Raw genomic sequence first — 5,699 nt, 5'->3', positions numbered from 1 at the left:
TATTATTTTTTGGTACGTTATTATATTTGAAGTCTCTTATATTCAAAACACAATTAAATTTAGGGTTCGTTTTGAAAGCCGAAATTGAATTTTGGAAATCCTTTTTTTTCTTTTGATTTTCCAGTGTTTGGTTATGTAAATAAAATTTAGTTGAAAAGAGAAAATTCATTCTAGTCAATGGAAAAAAGACTCAGTNAAAAAAGACTCAGTTTTGCAAAAAATGACTTCCCAATTTTTTTGTCGAAAGACATTTTTCAGTTTCACCACACCACCACCACAACGACAGCACACTACCAATGCACACAAAGCTATGTAAATTGTCCAATCGTGTATAGGTGCACCATTAGGCAATATTGAATGCACATTTGATATAATTTACATTATATATTCGGCGTTATATGCTTTTTTTATCGTAGTGCCAGTTTCAATTTCACAATTCTATAGGCTAGATCTCATGCTCCAATGGGTTGAACTTACAATATTTAAAAATTTACCAATATAAAGAAGCAATTTTAATATTCTACCTTTATTAAAATTTTTTAAATTGGCTTATTAGCTTAGTTGGTTAGAGCGTCGTGCTAATAATGCGAAGGTCACAGTTTCGAGACCTATATGAACCATCATACTTATTATTGACTTTGAACTTGTATTATTTTTTGGTACGTTATTATATTTGAAGTCTCTTATATTCAAAACACAATTAAATTTAGGGTTCGTTTTGAAAGCCGAAATTGAATTTTGGAAATCCTTTTTTTTCTTTTGATTTTCCAGTGTTTGGTTATGTAAATAAAATTTAGTTGAAAAGAGAAAATTCATTCTAGTCAATGGAAAAAAGACTCAGTTTTGCAAAAAATGACTTCCCAATTTTTTTGTCGAAAGACATTTTTCAGTTTCACCACACCACCACCACAACGACAGCACACTACCAATGCACACAAAGCTATGTAAATTGTCCAATCGTGTATAGGTGCACCATTAGGCAATATTGAATGCACATTTGATATAATTTACATTATATATTCGGCGTTATATGCTTTTTTTATCGTAGTGCCAGTTTCAATTTCACAATTCTATAGGCTAGATCTCATGCTCCAATGGGTTGAACTTACAATATTTAAAAATTTACCAATATAAAGAAGCAATTTTAAAATTCTACCTTTATTAAATTTTTTTAAATTGGCTTATTAGCTCAGTTGGTTAGAGCGTCGTGCTAATAACGCGAAGGTCACAGGTTCGAGACCTGTATGAGCCATCACACTTATTATTGACTTTGAACTTGTACTATTTTTTGGTACGTTATTATATTTGAAGTCTCTTATATTCAAAACACAATTAAATTTAGGGTTCGTTTTGAAAGCCGAAATTGAATTTTGGAAGTCCTTTTTTTTCTTTTGATTTTCCAGTGTTTGGTTATGTAAATAAAATTTAGTTGAAAAGAGAAAATTCATTCTAGTCAATGGAAAAAAGACTCAGTTTTGCAAAAAATGACTTCCCAATTTTTTTGTCGAAAGACATTTTTCAGTTTCACCACACCACCACCACAACGACAGCACACTACCAATGCACACAAAGCTATGTAAATTGTCCAATCGTGTATAGGTGCACCATTAGGCAATATTGAATGCACATTTGATATAATTTACATTATATATTCGGCGTTATATGCTTTTTTTATCGTAGTGCCAGTTTCAATTTCACAATTCTATAGGCTAGATCTCATGCTCCAATGGGTTGAACTTACAATATTTAAAAATTTACCAATATAAAGAAGCAATTTTAAAATTCTACCTTTATTAAATTTTTTTAAATTGGCTTATTAGCTCAGTTGGTTAGAGCGTCGTGCTAATAACGCGAAGGTCACAGGTTCGAGACCTGTATGAGCCATCACACTTATTATTGACTTTGAACTTGTACTATTTTTTGGTACGTTATTATATTTGAAGTCTCTTATATTCAAAACACAATTAAATTTAGGGTTCGTTTTGAAAGGCGAAATTGAATTTTGGAAGTCCTTTTTTTTCTTTTGATTTTCCAGTGTTTGGTTATGTAAATAAAATTTAGTTGAAAAGAGAAAATTCATTCTAGTCAATGGAAAAAAGACTCAGTTTTGCAAAAAATGACTTCCCAATTTTTTTGTCGAAAGACATTTTTCAGTTTCACCACACCACCACCACAACGACAGCACACTACCAATGCACACAAAGCTATGTAAATTGTCCAATCGTGTATAGGTGCACCATTAGGCAATATTGAATGCACATTTGATATAATTTACATTATATATTCGGCGTTATATGCTTTTTTTATCGTAGTGCCAGTTTCAATTTCACAATTCTATAGGCTAGATCTCATGCTCCAATGGGTTGAACTTACAATATTTAAAAATTTACCAATATAAAGAAGCAATTTTAAAATTCTACCTTTATTAAATTTTTTTAAATTGGCTTATTAGCTCAGTTGGTTAGAGCGTCGTGCTAATAACGCGAAGGTCACAGGTTCGAGACCTGTATGAGCCATCACACTTATTATTGACTTTGAACTTGTACTATTTTTTGGTACGTTATTATATTTGAAGTCTCTTATATTCAAAACACAATTAAATTTAGGGTTCGTTTTGAAAGCCGAAATTGAATTTTGGAAGTCCTTTTTTTTCTTTTGATTTTCCAGTGTTTGGTTATGTAAATAAAATTTAGTTGAAAAGAGAAAATTCATTCTAGTCAATGGAAAAAAGACTCAGTTTTGCAAAAAATGACTTCCCAATTTTTTTGTCGAAAGACATTTTTCAGTTTCACCACACCACCACCACAACGACAGCACACTACCAATGCACACAAAGCTATGTAAATTGTCCAATCGTGTATAGGTGCACCATTAGGCAATATTGAATGCACATTTGATATAATTTACATTATATATTCGGCGTTATATGCTTTTTTTATCGTAGTGCCAGTTTCAATTTCACAATTCTATAGGCTAGATCTCATGCTCCAATGGGTTGAACTTACAATATTTAAAAATTTACCAATATAAAGAAGCAATTTTAATATTCTACCTTTATTAAAATTTTTTAAATTGGCTTATTAGCTCAGTTGGTTAGAGCGTCGTGCTAATAACGCGAAGGTCACAGGTTCGAGACCTGTATGAGCCATCACACTTATTATTGACTTTGAACTTGTACTATTTTTTGGTACGTTATTATATTTGAAGTCTCTTATATTCAAAACACAATTAAATTTAGGGTTCGTTTTGAAAGCCGAAATTGAATTTTGGAAGTCCTTTTTTTTCTTTTGATTTTCCAGTGTTTGGTTATGTAAATAAAATTTAGTTGAAAAGAGAAAATTCATTCTAGTCAATGGAGAAAAGACTCAGTGTTGCAAAAAATGATTTCCCAATTTTTTTTGTCGAAAGACATTTTTCAGTTTCACCACACCACCACCACAACGACAGCACACTACCAATGCACACAAAGCTATGTAAATTGTCCAATCGTGTATAGGTGCACCATTAGGCAATATTGAATGCACATTTGATATAATTTACATTATATATTCGGCGTTATATGCTTTTTTGATCGTAGTGCCAGTTTCAATTTCACAATTCTATAGGCTAGATCTCACGCTCCACTGGGTTGAACTTCCTATATTTCTAAATTTACCAATATAAAGAAACAATTTTAAAATTCTACCTTGATTTAATTATTTTCAATTGGCTTATTAGCTCAGTTGGTTAGAGCGTCGTGCTAATAACGCGAAGGTCACAGGTTTGAGACCTGTATGAGCCATCACACTTATTATTGACTTTGAACTTGTACTATTTTTTGGTACGTTATTATATTTGAAGTCTCTTATATTCAAAACACAATTAAATTTAGGGTTCGTTTTGAAAGCCGAAATTGAATTTTGGAAGTCCTTTTTTTTCTTTTGATTTTCCAGTGTTTGGTTATGTAAATAAAATTTAGTTGAAAAGAGAAAATTCATTCTAGTCAATGGAAAAATGAGTCAGTTTTGCAAAAAATGACTTCCCAATTTTTTTGTCGAAAGACATTTTTCAGTTTCACCACACCACCACCACAACGACAGCACACTACCAATGCACACAAAGCTATGTAAATTGTCCAATCGTGTATAGGTGCACCATTAGGCAATATTGAATGCACATTTGATATAATTTACATTATATATTCGGCGTTATATGCTTTTTTTATCGTAGTGCCAGTTTCAATTTCACAATTCTATAGGCTAGATCTCATGCTCCAATGGGTTGAACTTACAATATTTAAAAATTTACCAATATAAAGAAGCAATTTTAAAATTCTACCTTTATTAAAATTTTTTAAATTGGCTTATTAGCTTAGTTGGTTAGAGCGTCGTGCTAATAATGCGAAGGTCACAGGTTCGAGACCTATATTGAACCATCATACTTATTATTGACTTTGAACTTGTATTATTTTTTGGTACGTTATTATATTTGAAGTCTCTTATATTCAAAACACAATTAAATTTAGGGTTCGTTTTGAAAGCCGAAATTGAATTTTGGAAGTCCTTTTTTTTCTTTTGATTTTCCAGTGTTTGGTTATGTAAATAAAATTTAGTTGAAAAGAGAAAATTCATTCTAGTCAATGGAAAAAAGACTCAGTGTTGCAAAAAATGACTTCCCAATTTTTTTTGTCGAAAGACATTTTTCAGTTTCACCACACCACCACCACAACGACAGCACACTACCAATGCACACAAAGCTATGTAAATTGTCCAATCGTGTACAGGTGCACCATTAGGCAATATTGAATGCACATTTGATATAATTTACATTATATATTCGGCGTTATATGCTTTTTTGATCGTAGTGCCAGTTTCAATTTCACAATTCTATAGGCTAGATCTCATGCTCCAATGGGTTGAACTTCCTATATTTCCAAATTTACCAATATAAAGAAGCAATTTTAAAATTCTACCTTGATTTAATTATTTTCAATTGGCTTATTAGCTCAGTTGGTTAGAGCGTCGTGCTAATAACGCGAAGGTCACAGGTTCGAGACCTGTATGAGCCATCACACTTATTATTGACTTTGAACTTGTATTATTTTTTGGTACGTTATTATATTTGAAGTCTCTTATATTCAAAACACAATTAAATTTAAGGTTCGTTTTGAAAGCCGAAATTGAATTTTGGAAATCCTTTTTTTTCTTTTGATTTTCCAGTGTTTGGTTATGTAAATAAAATTTAGTTGAAAAGAGAAAATTCATTCTAGTCAATGGAAAAAAGACTCAGTTTTGCAAAAAATGACTTCCCAATTTTTTTGTCGAAAGACATTTTTCAGTTTCACCACACCACCACCACAACGACAGCACACTACCAATGCACACAAAGCTATGTAAATTGTCCAATCGTGTATAGGTGCACCATTAGGCAATATTGAATGCACATTTGATATAATTTACATTATATATTCGGCGTTATATGCTTTTTTTATCGTAGTGCCAGTTTCAATTTCACAATTCTATAGGCTAGATCTCATGCTCCAATGGGTTGAACTTCCTATATTTCCAAATTTACCAATATAAAGAAGCAATTTTAAAATTCTACCTTGATTTAATTATTTTCGATTGGCTTATTAGCTTAGTTGGTTAGAGCGTCGTGCTAATAACGCGAAGGTCACAGGTTCGAGACCTGTATGAGCCATCACACTTATTATTGACTTT

This window comes from Ipomoea triloba, chromosome 16, assembly GCF_003576645.1.
Source record: "Ipomoea triloba cultivar NCNSP0323 chromosome 16, ASM357664v1".
In the NCBI taxonomy this organism is placed as follows: Eukaryota; Viridiplantae; Streptophyta; class Magnoliopsida; order Solanales; family Convolvulaceae; genus Ipomoea; species Ipomoea triloba.
The sequence above is the reverse complement of the archived record's forward strand: the minus strand, read 5'-3'. Positions refer to the sequence as shown.